The sequence below is a fragment of the Cupressus sempervirens genome, chromosome 1 (genome assembly GCF_028749045.1).
Source record: "Cupressus sempervirens isolate cs-2001-9-10 chromosome 1, ASM2874904v1, whole genome shotgun sequence".
Classification (NCBI taxonomy): Eukaryota; Viridiplantae; Streptophyta; class Pinopsida; order Cupressales; family Cupressaceae; genus Cupressus; species Cupressus sempervirens.
In genome coordinates this window covers 22724062-22743245 of record NC_143118.1, presented here as the reverse complement: position 1 = coordinate 22743245, position 19184 = coordinate 22724062, and the positions used below count along the sequence as shown (strand labels likewise).

The following is a 19184-nucleotide window of genomic DNA, read 5'->3' as shown; positions in this document are numbered from 1 at the left end:
ATAGAACATTTCGAGAGGAGACTTGGTATGGTTGAGTTGTAATCCATTTGTACTCTTTTGATTATTAATAAAATAATTTTATTTTTGTCAAACTATCGACTGTTATGGCTCCACCATTTGTATTCATTATTTTAAGAGGTGACGATCTCTGAAAAATAATGGACACTTGTACAAAACATTATGAGAGATGACTATCTCTTAGATAATGTGTTAAACATAAGAGTTCTACTGTAAGATCTAGATGAGTTCAAGATCATATTGTGATGTAGACATTGCTATGTTTATGAGTCACAAATTGGATAAAGGGAGAATTTTCTTCTTCTCTGAGGTTATCCTGTTTTTTGATAGATCTTAAACTCTAGATATTGTTGTGATACTAGTTTCTATGAAATCACAATTTGGATAAACGAAGAGATTACTCTTCAGATTTATCCTGTATAATATCACTAGTAGTAGTGATTTGTCATACCACAGGTTTAGTAATATGACTTTGTATCATGTGTTCTATGATACCATATACTAAGAAGAATCAAATAGATAGAGAGTATTAATTCTTCTGTATTGGTGTTGCTAGATATAATATCTCTCTATAGGATTATCAGTTTAAGAGGGAGTGTTAATAATGTTAACCTGATCACCTACAGGTTTGATAGTACAGACCATAAATGTTCTTCTCAGTATAATATATCTCTAAATTAGCATTTTATATATGACTCTAAGGGCCAGCGACTTCTTAGGAAACAAGATTATAATGTTTAACCAAACTAACAATTAGTTTGTTAAGTGCTATTAATTATATCTTCATGAATCGCAGACTAGGAAGGAGTTTGATTAGTGCTCATTTAGGAAGGGTTATGTCCCTCTAAGGGACATACCCTTTAGAAAGGATATATAGTAGGTTGTAAATGCAATTTATAGGACACACAATTACAGCAGTCTGCTCCTCTAAGCATTTTACATCCAACGAATTCTAAATCAGAGATATTCTAATTCAATCAAGATCGATTGTAGAGTATTGGATCTACGTTTAAGATAAGTGTTAAATTCCTCAACAATTTGAATATTCATAATATTTAGAAGACCATTCTCAACAATTCAAGACTGAACTAAAAGTTTGATCGAAAGAACAAAGAATTAGCAGAAACTTTACACAAAGTGGGTTCAACTTTCCTAAATTTACCCTTGAATGGCAAAGGTACATCAAAAAATTAAAAATTATATCCATTTCCAGAAGTAAAGGGGATTAAAGGCAACATTTTGCATGAAGTATGGTATTGAGAATTAAAAAATTATAGTTCTCTCTAGGCCCAACAATATGCCAAGTGAGTATTGCTACTCAATTGAAAATATTTACACAAAGTTCTGAAAGGTGAAATTCACTGGACAGGAAACCTGGATATATATTTGCGATCTCAAGTGAAACTATATTCACCCAGATTAGCAATTTTTAATATCTATTAAGAGATTAAATCTTTTCATTAAAGGTGAAAATTATGTTCACGGGAGAGTTAACGTAAGTGTTAGCCATTTTTGCCTCCCATTCAACCCACCATCAATAACCGATCAGGGATATCTTCAATGGGCTATTTTCTTTTTGTGGGTTAACACATAATTAGGTTGGGGTTAACATTTTGTGTTAACTCGGTCTCTTCATGAACCAAATTGACTCGGTTCCTTCATCAATCGAGCTAGTTCAGTGTGTTCTTTGACCTAGTGAACTAGGTCATCTCATTTGTCAAGCTGCGGGTTAACAAACGTTTTCTGTCAGGGTTAACCATTTTCGCCATTTTAGAGAATGACTTTGCTCCTCTTTCCGAAATAACGAAATTTGCTATTTCGGAAGGCTTACCCTTTTGCTTTCATGAAATCGCATGCTGCCTCCTCCACCGTGCAATTGGGAATGTGTTGACCAACTGATTCATGCCACATGGCAAATTCTTCTTATGTTGGGTTGCTTTTGATCCAATGGTTTTTGTATTTTTGCATAGCTGCCTTAGATCTGGACGCATCTTTTAAAATTTATGTATGCATCTCAGCCATCCATTTGTTATGAAGATCTTGATCTACAGTTGGGTTTTATTCACTTGTTGAGGAGATTTCTTGCAGCATTTGGGCCGTCTATTTCAGAATGAAGATCTACATCGAGGATTCATCTTTTTTGGGGCAAATTAGATTTATTCCACGTGGGTTAACTCTACAATTTTGCTGCAGGTTAACAGTGCATGTTATCCCATCACGCGTTTTCTAACAGTGGTGTGAATTCATTTGTTGCGGCCATGACACATTACAAGGATTGTTCTTTAATGCTGAACTACATTCTTAGGCCTTGTTTGCACGACACCTTTGCATCTCCATGCCTCTTTATTGAATGTAATGATCAAATCTCATGGGATTTGATTTCTTACGGCTGGGTGCATTTGTTTTGCCCTTCTTGTCACTTCACTACAGCAAGCTGATTTTAAGATCAGATTTTACTCTGATATTCATTTATTGCTCTCTACAATTCAACTCCACTTAGGTTGGGGTTTGAACTCCATAGTTTAGATCCGAGTTATGCCTGCTCTATAAAGACAAGTTGTAAATACTTTTTCTGGGTTCTTCTCTGTTCTTCTGTGGTTCATGACAGCAGCCTTGTGCACTGTTATTGTAACTGCAACTTTGCCTTCCATTAATAAAACTTGTCATTTTCTTACCTATTCTTACCATTTTGCTCTCTAGTGCATGTATTTGCCTTGTACTGAATAGTTCCTTTCTGTTTTCTTGATTCATATGTTGTGTTAAGTCTATTAGTAATTGTTGCATAGTGAAATATCTTTCCTTTCAGCACTTCAATCAGTTCCAAACCTGCATGTGGTTCCTTTGACATAGAATAGAGTCAAGACTAGAGTATTCCGGATTTTCATTGTTGTGTAGTGCAGTCATAGGCAGAGCTATGACCACACTTCTATCTCGGAGCATCACCCCCTTTCCCTTTCTACATTCTCTTTCAGTTCTCCTTCTCCCTTTTCCTTCCTAGTTTTAGTTTAGGTGCATAATAGTAAGGAAGCCAGCCTTCTCCGAAGATTCAGCCTCAGAGCGCAAGTCACACATTTGAAGGTTGTTTCCATGTTACACAAGGTCGCTTGAGGGTCATACCTCAAGCAAGGGTGCAGACTTTTTTGTCAATAGTAAAGAAATTGGTAAAAATAAAATGATATTTCCTTACAGCAAAGGTAAACATAAGGGTCAGATATTTTAAAATAGGGAAAAGTGAGAAACCAATGAAGAGGGACCTTTTCAAGATTCAGTTGCAAAACTGAATAATGTTTTCCAGGGGAATCTGTTTATTGAAAAAGATGGGCCAGAAAAGGTTGCTTCTTTCTCGAAAGTCTGTAGGCTACAGGGAAGAGAAGATGGTTTTCGAAGTTTTGATTGTAACAGAGAGAAAGGGGAATTATATTTGTGTTTTCTGCAGCTAGATTTTAATGGCAAGGTTAAAAGTGATCCAGGGATCATTTTTGTTGTGTATTGAAAATTAAAGAGAAGTTTGTATCCTAGATGTTTTGGTCCAGATATTTACTTCTTTGATTGAAATAAATCAGTTGGTTGTTTCTTTCATGTTTTTTAATATTATCCTGTATCATCTTGTCAAGTAGATGTTTGCAATGTGAATCTGTTGGTTTATGTATACATGTTTTGCAGATAGAGATATTAAATTCCCTTTTGATTTCTCTGTAATAGGGAAGATTGAATATGTGATCTGTTGATCATTTGTTTATTTTTCTCTGAATCTTTCATGTAATCACATTCATTTCGTATTGGTGAATGAATGTCAGTTGCCTTCGTGTCTTCTAGTTAAAGAAATAATCAGTAACTAATTCGTTGAATATCTTTTAGGAGGGAGTTGTAGCTCTCCATTCAGAGGAAAGCTAGCAATTCCATGATAGTCTTTCCAACTGTTGGTTGAGTTTGTTCTTCTGTTAGGGCATTCTGAGTCTTTCTGTATCATTCATTTTGAAGGATAAATCTGTCAACCAACATATGGTATACCTTCTCCTGAATGTACTGTGACTGTTTCCAACTAATTGTTGGCCTTGATCGCTTGTCTTAATTAGGTGGTTGCTCTTAACTATGACTATCTCTAACATCTATTCACAACACAACTAGTAATATTCTTAATACATAATCGATTGCGTACTGCTGCTTGACAAAAATGTATCATCAATATCCATGGTCTGCTGTAGACGATGAACTACCATCACCACCTTCACTAGAGGAGAGTAACAGTTTTTTGGGTGGAATACATATATCTTCATTATCAATTTAAATATTTGTTTTTACTTTAGGTTATTGCGGGGCCATGACAGTCTGCCCTTCCCAATATTGCTTATCCTCGAGCAATCTCAAATTCAGACAATTGATGATCTTCTCTTTCCCATGTAGCATCTTCTATAGGTAGGCCTTTCTCCACTGAACCAATAATTTGGGAGTCTTATTCTTTTATCTTTTCTTCCCCATAGCTCGGAAGTCTTATTCTATAATCTTTTCTCCCGCATAGCAAGGAAGATTTCAAGTTTCAAAAATAAATTTGCCTTCGATGGAAACATGAAATATATTGTGGATTCTAATATTTCCAAACAATTCCAATTCCAAAACTATCACATCTCTCTAATAATCTTGTATTATCCGAAAAATCGAGCTTCCACTCCACTAGCCTTGATTGAAAATTATTTGTGGTTGTAACCTAGGATACCAATGTAGGCATTGTAGGCTTCCGTCCACATTTGGATGCCTGTGGGTGGCATCCGGGAAATTCCAGTCACATCCACGTGAGTCAGCCCAGAAAAACAAAAAAAAAATGACTTTTCACTTTTACAAGAAAATTAAAACATGTACGTTTTAGCACTTTAATAACATTTTATATGCCAAACCCTAAAACGGCCCTAATAGAGGCCTTTCAACCATTCAACTATCATTTTGTTGCAGCTGGGTTTGCTCTTCTCATTTGGCTTCCATTTTGGCCTTTTGAAGGCAACTTAATTATATTTTCAAAGAGGAATGATCGTAGGGCGAGAGTTGACTTCCACAAGTTCATTAAAACACAAAGAGGTAAGCATTTTATCCTATTCTTGAGTGTCTCAATGAAATTTTTTGAGATTTTGATGAATCTTTGGAAGTTTGTGAAGAAATCTTCCATGTTTGTTTCAATTTATTTTTTCTAAAGAAATTTAGAAACAAGTTTAGGTATCTATTCGAATGGTTTTGTATCATTGTTTTTTACTTGTATGCTTGATAATTGATATTCATAGTTTTTTTATTTATTTAAATTTATTTAATTTCTTATTATAGAAAGAAACTACATTGTATTGTGCAAGAATGGTTGCCACCGGTAGTTAGGGCCACTAGTAGTCAAAGTTCAGTGGGAGGGAGGGCAAGGTCAGAGTTCAATGGCAGGGGAAGGAGGGGATAATTTCAAAATTAATTTAGGGTCTCCTCTATGAAGACATGCAACAAGAATATCACAGGTTTCAAGTGGTGGCTCCTATAGTTGGAGTTGTAGTTATTATCAAAGTAACAAAAGAAAGCCTTTTAATAGCTCTTATTCCCGAATATGCCTTTTAATATGCAAGCTATTCCTAATACATTCCTAATATGATTAAATATTGGAATATAATTGCTCAAAATGAAATTGATGTGGAATTAGATATTAATATGGATTTATGTAATTAAAAGCTATTATGGATTATTAATATTTATTGTAGTAATATAAGTTTCTAGTGACTATTGACAAGTGCAGATCCTAAACCAAAAATAATTCCAATTAGGATCTTTAGAGTGGGCAACTTTATTACAAGTTTATGTCACTGAGCATTATGCATTCTCATCTTGAAGTTGATTTTTTATTTTTGGGCTTAATCCAAGTAAATCCCAAAAGGGACAGACATCACATGTTCACCTAAACGTGTAGGTCGACTTGCATTTACCTTGGATATCTGCATGTCCATAAGATATCTAGTGTTGCTGTTGCTCAAGAAAGGTATAAAAATGGTCCAACATTGCATTCAAAATTTTAATCAATTGAGAAAGGTTCATAAAAATACCAAATAACAAGTTGTGCAAACAATTATGAATTTATGTTCACAAAAAAGGTTATTTATCATTCACGGTCATCCAATACTTGAGCTTAATGAAATGGTAAATCAAGATACAAGGTATATGGGTACGTGAATCTTTATCAGAAAAGAAACCTTGAGCTAGGGAGATAGAGGCATGATGCACATTTAATCTAGCAATTAAACAAATAGACTACCCCTTATAAATCAATGTTTCAGCAGTAGGAGAATAGGAAGTATTAGGTGCAACCACATAAATGCAAGACCACGTTTATCATTAAAGAAGAATGCTCCTACCAAAAAAATGCAATGTCAATGCATGTATGTTAGAAATTTTGGCATTCTTCTAGATTGTTGAATATTAGAAGTTAGAACAAAAACAGACAAGAATTCAACCTTGAGCTGTTGTTGCCCACCATAGAAACAACAAATAAAAACCTTCAATATAAGCTGAAAATAAAAAATACAATGGTTTTGAATCATACTGAACTCAGATTGCGTATAAAAATAAAAAGCGTACCTACCCAACTCCAGCAATAAGAAATCGTCCAGACTGTGCAAACATAAGTGAATTAACAAATCCGGTCTGTTTTCCACATAGCACAACAAGGCATCTATTCAGATAACTGACATAACATGAACATAGGCTTAATATTTGAAACAAAATAAAGTATAGCCTCAGAGCATATGAAATGCACAAAACAAGAAATATAGCATAAAACATAATACTAATGGAATCGTGATTGTGTACCAGCCTGAAGACCCAAAAATTTAAAATAAGAATATAATTAAATATCAATCTGAGAGAGAGAGAGAGAGAGAGAGAGATATAAAAAGACGATGGAGCGGAAAAATGCAGAGAAATGACAAAAAGATTGGGAACACAAAAAAATGGAGCAATAAAGCAGAATAATATATCAATTAAAGGAAAGTCTCAGGAGGCAAGAAGAGGAAGGGCAAGAGGTGAAAGTCCAAAATCTGCAAAAGGCTTCTTCCAAGTTGAGTGTGAATCAAAGATTCAAAAAAAATCAATAAGGGACACCTTGGCTAATGGATCGAGCTGGATTCTACATCAAGGATTAGGAGCCAAACTTTGACCCTTCTAACCACAATGTTTTGAATACACAATTGTGGATTAGAATGTATAACCGAACTCTAAAACTGGAGCTCTTTGCTCCTGGTAGGACTAGACAATTACCTATACACTTTCATAATGGCTGATAAAATAAAATCATAAAATGATTTTGGTTATATGTGCACATTTGTGCCTTCCTAAACCTACCACACAATGCCATATTCAATTGGAATCCGGACCTAAGAAAGGAGCTGAATACAAAAGGATGAAGTCAAGGGTTGTTAGAGTTCTACCCTAACTGCTCAAAATGTGGTCAAATCAAAGAGAATTGCTAAAGAATTCAAAACAACTGCTAGCCTTGGAAGAACCGAGTCTCTCGAGAAATAAGAAACAAAATCAAACCCCAAAACCTGGCAATAATTAGGTAGAAATGGAGATTTGCAAATAATATTGCATACAAATCATACTTTGTTAGGGGGATATTTGGATATATAAGGACAATCTACCTTTGATATCACCTTGAATCTTTTTGGAGGTGCAAAAAAAGTAGGGGAATATTCACCCCTAGGGAGAAATGAGAAAAGGACAAGGAATCGATCAGCAAACAGCCCACCCAATTCCAAATGAAAGATAAGCGGATGCAATACAAGGAGAAGAATAGGAACAAGTGCAACAAGAGATCCTCAATTATCAAACATGAAATCACTCGAAAAGAACGACACTAGTGATGAGTAAAATTAGTAGTATTACCTATATCTTTGCTCAAATTGAATATTTTTCTTGATCAAATGTATATGGCCCAACTATATGCACTAATAAAAAGAGTTCGGGAACAAATTATCATCTTTATTGATACCATTCATGTAATGTCCCCTTTTAGAACTAATATTATATCAAATCGAATATTTTTCCACAATTAAAAAAGGATTCGAGAAAATAATTATCATATTTATTGATACTATTCACGTGATGTCCTTTTTCAGAACAACTTATAGTTTTCTCTGAATTCACAAATCCAAAATGAAGCAAGAGCAAAAATGCAGTTAGAGTTGTAATTCTTAGCAGTTAGAGTTGCAATTCTTACTTAAATAAGATGAAATAAGTTGTATGAATACCGAAAGTCCAATTTTTCATATCAGCTTGATCTCTTAAATCAATCTCCTTTATCAAATGTTATTCTTCTACTCAGTCTACTCTCAAAATCTGCATAACACTCTTTTACTGTTATTCCTCCATTTTGGCTTGGAATGATAACTCTTGTATACTTTATTGGTAAAAGGATCACCACATTTCATTAGAATTGAGTCAACACTTATCAATGCTGCCTTTGAGAATAATATAATATTCCCCAAATTGCTCTCCCTAAATGTCCTCAAATGAAACACTTGCCCCTTCATATCTTGCAATGTGAGCTTGAACCACACCTCTTCATCGTGGCTCCCTTTGCAAAGGTTTACCCCTCTTTGGATGAGACAACCCTTAATAATTATGCCTTTGGAAAGAGTCACAACCCTTGAAAATTGGCCCTCTTTCAAAGAGTAACAAACCTCCAAAATCACCACGTTTTCAAAGAGTCACAACCCTTCAAGACTTTTGACCTTTGAAGGAATCACTTCCTTATTTTCTTCTCATTTCTATTTATCCTCTTCAATTAATCTTCCTTGCTTCACACCTTCCATTTTATACTCTCCCCCCCTTTCAAATGAAGTTCTCCTCCCACTATATATCACATGTTTGATCGAGTTGCGCCTTTTCATTTCATGCCTTTTGACCCTTCACCAACTTAACTAAAATTAATTATATTATATATTAATATTTATTTTATTACTTTATATTTTATTTTTATCCTTTTATATTTTGATTTAATTATGTTAAATCCTATTTCAAAAAGGGGACATTACATGCCCTTCCCAAATTTGCTCATCCTCAAGCAATGATTAAATGATCATGGAATCTCATCCATATCCACCTTCCACTGCACAATTATTATCATATGTGTTCTCTCCCTTATTTTGAAAGTGAATTATGATCAATAGTAGAAACTTGACAAAGCTTGAGAGAATTTTTTCTCTCTTCTTCTAGAAAAAAGATCAAGCCCATCTCATAATGGTGTCAATTGAATTTGCAAATGCCAATGTTCGCATGATAGCATACCACAAATTCATATCTTTTTGTTCACTCTTAGTTATTCTCTTCTTCTAGATCAACTAAAAACATAAAGCAAAGCATGGATCGTACACTTGAAAACATGATGCATACACATGAATGCGTGAAAACATGGAGCATTCACAAAGAAAACAAGTGAATATATCGAAACACAAAGCATAACATTACAATCGCCTTATATAAATTTAATTATTTTGAAGTAATATATCCACAAAATTATCAAAATAGTTTAACATTACCTATAAGAGTTTCTGGATTAAATTGTGTCGAATAATTTTGCATCAATGTTCCAAATCACACTCAATTATCCATCATCAAGATGAAAATAAGAAAGCATAAGAAAAATAGGATAAAGTTACAAACCTAAACAAGTGAAATAGAGTGGGAGAGGTGGAAAAATACAATTGTAGAGAACTTGTGATGCAGGAGCATCCTGGGTTTCTTTATAATCCTGCACATTAGTTCATTCTGCCTAGTTCCAATTGGGCCGACTTTGCTCACATTTAATTTTGGTATAGTCAAATTATATTTGATGAGGGCCGACTTGTGGTTTCTCCATGTTCTAGAATTATCCGTAAGCCATTTTGGCAAGTATAAGTAGGGTGTTTAGGTTTAGGGTTAAGGTAGACTTTTGGGGAGAGTTCAATAGAAAAGAGATATGTGGATTTAAAAAGTTGATTTGAAGATCTGGAAGTTGTACATTTGTAATTGGTCGTAACCCAAAAGGCCTTACAGCTGGGCATGTATGCTGAATATTTGATGAATCAATAAATATATCCTTGTTCTCCCTCTCCTTGGTGTTGTTCCTCGTGTTTGCTTCCGTTGTGTTAACTCTTGTAGGGTGGTTTTGATAGCTGGGTGTGCCTTTGGCCCTAGTTATTCATCCCTTGCCTGCATCAGTTGGTATCAGAGCCCGAAGTTCATCCTTGTGGAGATTGGATCGTGTAGAACCCTGATTTGGATCTGGTTGTAGGGTGGCAGATCTGTGGATTTGACCTATAACTTGCAGAGGGTTACGATCTTGCAGAACCTAATTTGTAAAGATGGTTCGTGGTAGAGGAAATAATGTTGATAACGCTATATTGGATCAGTTAAGAGAAATTGCACCCAGATTAGATGATGTGGAGACAGCCCAGAGGAGAGGAGCGCATCTTGAAGATGTAAGTGATGATGAAGCAGCAACACCAGACCATAATCCAGAACCTGAAGAAGATTGAGATGAGGAAAGATTGTTGCGATTATTGTCTAGGGAAAATTCAAAGCCTGCTGTAGAAGTTGTCCCTTATGATGGGAAATTGGATACAAATACTATGCTAGATTGGATCTCTGATATGGAGAAGTTCTTTTGGTATGAAAACACTCCTGATAACAGAAAGGTGAAGATTGCAGTCACTAGGCTGAAAGGTCATGCATCATTATGGTGGGAGCACTTGCAAACTAATAGACAAAGGAGAGGAAAGGAGAAGATAAGAACTTGGCCAAAGATGGTGAACAAGGTAAAGAACAAATCCCTTTCTGCTGATTACCAACTTAGCTTATTGAGAAAGATGCAAAATTTGAAACAAAGGGACATGACTGTGAAAGAATATACCGAGGAATTCTATAGATTGGACATCAGATCTGGACATGTGGATGATGATGTTGAGAAAATTGCAAGGTACATTAATGGATTGAGACTCTGTATCACATGAAAAGTTCTAGTAACACTATGAGGTGTTCAAGTCATTTCAGATTGACAGGTCTAGAAAATGTGTAACTGCTATTGAAAACATCCCCAAATCCATCATAAGCCTCCATGCATGATACAAGTATTATGGTGAATGGTCATATCCCCCCCATAATGTTGATGTAGCCCCTCTATCATATGGTGCGATAGTGAACATTGTTCCAAATATGCAGATTTTTCCAAATTTGACTTTATGTTAGATATATTCTAGAAGTGTTTAATGATATTTGTCTCTTTTGAAGATGAACATGATTGTTACCATCCCTATTAACAAAACACTGTTCAACTGGATCACGTATTTCCTATCTCAGCTACCGCTGTGATGACCCCTTCCTTTTGGTAAGTTTTCTCTCAATTTGTTTAGGGTGATAATATAATTATCTTATTTTGACAATAGACATTACACTCTTACACTCTTACTCATTGAATCAACATTCCCATTTCATACTTCCTTATCACTAAAATTATGCTATCAATTTCTTATACAACTGGAGACCATATTTTTGTTATGATGACATTTCCAAACCATTTTCTTCACAATAATCAATGTCCTCAAATATGATTGCTGTCTAGTTCGATCTTGGTTATTGACTTATCATAGATTGGGATGATACAATTGCAGTCTTTAATAGTGCCTTGTGTTAATTTGGATCAGTTTGGATTTTTCATTAAACTCCTCAACTAAGTAAGAAATGGACCGACTTCCTATGAGACCCCCATCATTGTTTGTTTATATGTGGCAAAAATACTGACCGTATGTTCTAAGTGATGAATCGATTCCCTTTTCTCCAATTCGGTGATTATATCAATAATAAGCATCACAAAATTCTTCTGTGTCTTCACCTTTCAGCAAATACCCAAAATAGTTGATTTAATATTATTCCTTGGGTCGATACTTATGCTTTGTTAGCATGTTATTTGTATATAATGATCATCAGTAGTTTCTGACATATGCTGAATAGACACAAAGTCTGAATCTTCATTCGTACCATTGACTATGTATTCTTCCATGTGTATTCCCTGGTTGGATATTCATTGTCTGATTATATTCCAATCATATTAAATATTATTCGATTTATAAATTGTAATCCCTCTTTTTCCATCATAGTCATCTGCGACTAATGAATTTACCCTAGAGTTGAATTTCTGTCTGATAGCTGAAAGAGAAACTGAGATTTTTTATGATATATAATTGTGAGGTTCTATACTGGTCGCTGATTCTAACTGGACCTAACTTATGTGATTCCTTCCTTCTTGATTATTTCTATCAATCATTTTTATTAATTGATTGAGGTGTCATCCTAAGCTATAGAAAACTGGATAATATATATTGATGTCTGAATTGAGTCTAATCATTGATGCTTATAGTACCAACACTGCCAATATAGAATATTGCTGGAGCATTCGAATGAATCTCTGAGATAACTTCTATTAATATTCATCTTCCTTTACAATTCAGCAATGGTAGGTTTTTGTGTGAAGAGAATTTTGTTCAATTCTAGTTTCTGCACTGTGTATTTAAAATATGGTCTGTAGAACAAGTCTTCAAATGATAGTAGACCTGATTCTCTTCCATAGTGTGGATGCTCAATAATAGGTATCAATGTAAGTCTTTTTTGATGAGTCAATCCTTATATTCCATTGACTCGAGTATACGTGGTAGTAGGTTAATTGTGATACCTTATCTTCTTTCATTCCCATAGCTGAGATGAAGTTTGTTTTGCCGGCAGATACCTTCCATTTTTGTTGTTTGATAATCCTCTATGCACTATACATATATAATCTTTATTATATCAACATTGTATCTTATGATTAAATCAATCCGACTGTAGCTATAATCTTAACAATATGCACTCAAATGCAAGGAAAGTTTTACATCAGAAGTTAAAAAGGCAGAAAAGCAAGCCCTTAATGTAACATATATTTGCAATATGCAATAGTGCAAGACAATCATCTTTTAATGAGTCTAATTAGATAACCTTAGCATTTAACTTCAGCAATATGAACTTCCCACTAAAAATATGCTCACTGGTGCTATTTAAATTTTAATTAGGCCTTTTCTCATCTGACATTGACTTCAGAACAGAAAAAGGTGATCTCATTTCTTACCAAAGGTATATCATGCACAACTTTAAGGCTTTTATTGCTGTTCTCAATAGCCCACAATCGCACAATTCCATCACAAGCCCCTGATGTAGCAAGATCACTCCCTCTACACACTGCAAGAGCTCCAACCCAGGACTCTACAGAAGAGCTACTTCCCATTTTATGTGTTACGTTACCATTTCCTGCATCCAAGCAAAAAATTCAACACAATGTTTTAAACACATAAACTAGAGAAGAAAAGAAAGAGAAACAAATGAACCAAAACAAAAGCGTGTTAAAAACATAGACATCCAAAAAGCAGTAATAAGGTCCAAACTTGCAGGTCGTGTAATGTCTCCATTTTGGATTTTTTTTACAATGCAATTGGTGTTGGCTTTGTAGGTTAGTGTCAGCCTGATCAGAGGAATAATTTACCAATGAGCTTAGATGGTTTAAAGGAGTCATTAGTACTTTCACATGTTATTTACGACTTCTGGTTGTTAATGTTTTCGAACCAGAATACAGGAATGCGATAACAAATGACACAATAACTTATCCTGAGAAAACCCTCCTACTCAGGGGTGGAAAATCCAGCCCCACAAAATATAGACCCTTTTATAGAAAGCTAAAACAAATACACAGGGCTCTTAAACTTCTGATTATCAATACCAAACAATCGATCAATCAGTAGTATACGAAGTTCAATCACTTCAACTATGCAGATACAGAATATAAAAGTTCTTCAAATGAGATTAACTAACTCACTCAAATCTGGTTTATCACAGATCACATACATACAAATACAATATCATAAGATGCGCTTGATACAGAAGATTTACTCATATTTCAGACTAGTAAATATCTATGCAGCAAAATGATCAAACACCCAATACTCTCTCTCAACCCAATTTCTCTCCAACTGAACAGTATAATAAAGGCACCAATGATTTATCAATTAATTATATCTCTTTGAATAAATGACATTATTTCTCTTGCAACAAATTTGGCTAGTTACAGGGGTTGTCTTTACAGTCCACTCATCCTTGATTTTAAAAAAAATATCTACCATAGAGATTCCGGAATAGTATAGAGAGAGAGAGAGAGACTTCAAGTTTGAAGAGCTGCAGTTGTGACACTTATTTTGCCTAGCATAATTGCTAATTGCACCTTCCTATGCAAATTAATTCATTTTGTTCAATGTTGTCTTTCTTAACCTTTCTCAATAGATCAATTATTTTTGTTCAATGTTGGCATTTTAATCAAACAGTGGCATGACATTAAACCCAAATTTCCAATTATCATTTACAAATTGCTTACCAATATCATTGCCATCATTAACTTGTGATGATGTCATTTCTTCTGGCTTTTCCTCAGCGCCATGATTCTCTGAGAGATGTTGAATACCCGCATGCCCATGTGCACCTTTTGCAATAAAAACTAGTTTTTTTCGCATCATGCTCCAAAGTTCTATGCTTCCATCATTAGAACCTGATATAAACTCTTCATTGTTGACAAAACAACAACATTCTAAAGATGCTGCAGGTCCTCTAAACACTAACTGTGTCTCCTCAGGAATCTGCACACCAAAGTTAGTCATTGGGGAGAATCTATTAAATAATCAGTAAACCATAACCATCACACAAGCACTCTAAAGAAAAAAGGCCATAAATAGATTTCATCATAAAAGTTGAAGCCACTGAATGGATGGTGATGGGAATTTCTAGTTTATCTGCCTTGAACATCATTAGTAATAAATGATCCATCATTTTATATAATGTCAACAAATAAAATACTAAAACTATACAGGGAAGCTAGAAAAAAGGGGTAAAATATTGTGAAAGATAAAATGAACTTTTCACAAACACGGGAATGCTCCATAATATAGACACTAGATTGGGAGAATGATATGATGAGCTAAGCACCTACACCATAAGATCATTCAGATTTTCTAGACAAGAAGTTTCAAAGCAAATTACAGCAGATCTTGGTATTTGTTTCATGACACACAACACATACTGATAGCAAAAATTTCAGAATACTATCATCAAACACCTCAAAAGAAGTGACATTATTTTTTAATGTAAACTTGAGCTGCTATATAAAAAATTATATATGAAACAGGATATCTCTAAGTGCCTAAATCCTTCCAACAATACATTAAAAGATACCTTCCATAAACGCAATGTGTGATCACGTCCAACAGAAAGAACTCGTTCTTTTCACAAGCAATCTACCATTAGGATTTCACTTTGATGACCGTAGAGAGTATCCATGTACAATCTGTCTTCTGCACTCCACAATTTGATTGTGCGATCAAATGATCCAGATATGAGTTGCTGTGTACCTTGCCGAAAAGCTAAACAAGACACAGCTCCCCTGTGACCTGGAAAGGCCTGCAGTAAATAGAGAAGATTAAAAATTGAATGATTGCTCTGCCCAGATTAATAATGGATAAGCACTAGAGGTTATGAAATTTGTACTTGAATATGTTCCCATGTGCGGGTATCCCATAGATGAACAAAACGATCTAATCCTCCAGTAGCCATGTACCGGCCATCAAAACTGATAGCCATTGATAGAATATGTTTGCTGCGCTGCTTCCTATTTAAACTTTTTGTAGAGGCTTCCTTGTTGGGCCAGTCATATTTCTCACTTGCACCTGTTTCAACATCCCAATGAAAAATAGCACCATCTTTTGATGCTGAGAAACCCTTTGAATCATCTTCTCTTAGAGCTACAGCTATTACAGACTGCTTGTGTCTTTTAACAACTCGCCACTCTACCTGATTGGAAGGCTTCACAACCCTGTTGAGAATTGACCTTTAGCATTCATTTATTATACGGAACCAAACTAACATACCACAACATATTGTCTTGAATTTCCATTTACTAAATGAATTCTTTTGAAAATTCTGAAGGGCTAATCAATAATTTCCTGTGGCACTTATTAAAGAAATTTGGAATTTGGAATAATTGTCCACTCAATTACTTACTACTTCAAACCATCATACGAGGCTATGCATTGAACTCTTTTACAAAACTCAGCACCAACCACACTATCAACATTTCTTTAGCAAAAAAAAAATATTACCAAGAGGCTGGATAGCTATTCAAAATTCATGATATAAACATCAAAAAAAGAAACTAAAACAGCTATAAACATTCATGCGCATAGACTTGTTCCTTGAATGAAGTATGCACACATGTAACAGAATCAAACGACTAGGCAGTTCAGTTGAATACAATGCCTTTTCTGGAAGTAGAGAAAAGATAAATGCACCAGCAAGCTATCATAACATCTACGAAAAAATTATCTTTAAATTGTATTTTGTTAATATTTCATTGACAATCAAGTAAACAAGCAAGTATTTTTAGATTAACAATCTTCTGTTAATATTTCAGATTATCATAACTACTAATTTTAAGTGTTTGAACCATTCTCTGATGAATGAAACTCAAAAACTCTAAAATAAAAGATCTGGTCTAAATAAACACAAAGAATCACCTCAAGAAAAAAAGTTCTTATAATAAAAAATTTAAACACAAGAGGTTTGAATCTCCAGGCCATCAAGTTGCTCTTATTTGTCGCATCAACAATAAAACACAACTAAACCAATATACAGTTGAGAACTCCAGACACCAATAAAAATAACTAAAAGATCATTGTAATTTGACGGCATACAGTCAACTGTGACTTATTTCTGGTGCAAAAGCTTAAGCTGTATATCCATGGCATCATTTAGAGTTGGATCCACACCCAAAAGAAAAACGTGCAGAACTTGTCCCAAAAAGATAATTTCTGCAATGTCCCTAAATTTAAGTTCCACTAAGGCCATAGCTAAAATAAAAAATGTATAGTACTGCAAAAATGCAAAGTACTATAACAGAAATTTAGGTACTATAAAATCATAACTTCAACTTGCAATGTATAAACTTACCGATAACCAAAGCAGAGTATCTCATGGTTTAGAGCCCCATAAAAGCATAAATCGTTTGGGGAGTAAATCCACAAACCAGAGGAGTGGGATTTTTAAATCCGCAAACCAGAGGAGTGGAATTTTGGAAAAAATCGACAAAAATCAGATATAGACCAAAAAATGTGAAAAACTCAAGAAAAGCAATCAAGAACTGCGCTTCTTTTTTAATTAAAGGACATTTCCATAGAATGGATGAAAAGGGACATACATAATGATTCAAAGCACTTGCACAACCTCCTGATATATTTTAAACTTGGAGTACTCAAAGTTTTAACCGTGATATTGTTTGTTTAGAATTCAATCAAGCTATGATTTGAACAAAATATGATGTGGCCTTTCTTATTTTTCAAAATCAGAATGAAGCTACGAAAATCTTCATATTCGTTTAGGTAGAATTCATTTGTGATATTGCTATCAGGATTTGTCTGTGTAGTTTTTGAGTCAAACTCATTGACCCAAGTTTCATGAGTAGTAGTTTACAAGATTCCATCTCACATAAGAATGAATGGAACACTATGCACTCATTACATCCAAGTGGTGCTCACAAACGTGAACCACTAGGACTTCCCAAAAGGTCACCCATCCCAGTACTACTCCAAGCATAAGTGCAATTAACCATGATTGTACCTTAAGAATCATTCTTTAGAAAGCCTCTTAAACTCATCAATTGATAAGTGGGAGATGTTTTCCACAGAAAATCTAATCGTTATATTTACTATCAGGATTCATCTATGTAGTTTTTTAGTCAAACTCATTGACCTAAGTTTCATTAGTGGTTCGCAAGAACCCATCTCTTATGAGATTGAATGGAACAATTAGCATTCATTGCATCTAAGTGATAAAGAGTGAAGCACCAAGACTTCCCAAGTCATCACCCATCCTAATAGTGGTCTAGCTCAAGTGTGTTTAACAACGAAGTTTCCTCCAAAGTTAATCCCACTTGGCTTGCAACCCCATTTACATAACCTTCAATATGTGTTGTGCCTTATGAACCATTTATTGGAAAGCCCCTTATACAAATCAAATAATAAGTAGGCCATATTTTCCACAACAAGTCAAACTATGATATCTCTATCAAAATTCATCAGTGTAATTTTTTAGTCAAACTCATTGATCCAAGTTTCTTGAGTAATGGTTCTCAAGAATCCATCTCTCATGAGAATGAATGGAACACTTAACACTCATTGAATCTAGGTGATGAGCAGAGGTGAAGCATCGGGACTTTCCAAAACATCACCCATCCTAGTACTATTCCAACTCAAAGTGCACTTAACCACAAAGTTGCCTCCAAGGTTAGGCCCACTTTGTTTGCATCACCATTCACAAAACCTTCAGCAAGTGTTCTGCCCTATGAAACATTCATTATAAAGCCCCTTAAGCTCATCAAATGATAAGTTGGAGATATTTTCCATAAGTTAAATTTTGATATTGCTAATAATTTTTGAGTTAAACTCGTTGACCCATGTTTTGTGAGTAGTGGTTCACAAGAGCCCATCCCTCATGAAAATGAATGGAGCACTAACCACTCGTTGCATCTAGGTGAAGCTCGTAGAGGTGAAGCATTAGGACTTCTCGAGAGGTCATTCATCCTAGTATTATAGCTTAGACATGCTTAACCATGGAGTTTCGTCCAAGGTTAAGGCTACTTTGCTTGAAACCCTGTTTGCAAAACCTTTAACAAGTATTGTGCCTTATGAAGCATTCATTAGGAAGCCCCTTAATCTCATCAATTGATAAGAAGGAAAATTCATTATTTAGAACTCTCTCAAGTTCCTTTCATTATATACACTCAACAAACAATTGTATACAAAGTTGGCATGACATACACATATGTGAAGTGATACATACACGTGTATATAACAAAACAATTCTATATATGTTGAACATAAAGACTGAGCTGTGTGAATTATAAATTTAATTTAAGTTATAAATATTGAGCAATTTCATAAATCATAAGAACTTATATGTCATAATTGACAAGCCTAAAGTGATTTATATAATTATCGACGGGTTCCTTGTTTTCTCTAAAATAGATAGTGAAAAACAATGCTACCCTGCTCTTT

At 34.6% G+C, this 19184-nt stretch overlaps 1 pseudogene; it reads right to left on the bottom strand.

The window, feature by feature from the left end:
• The window catches only part of LOC149575972 (U3 snoRNP-associated protein-like EMB2271), a 33411-nt pseudogene that overhangs the window by 9689 nt on the left and 4538 nt on the right, over window positions 1–19184 (bottom strand).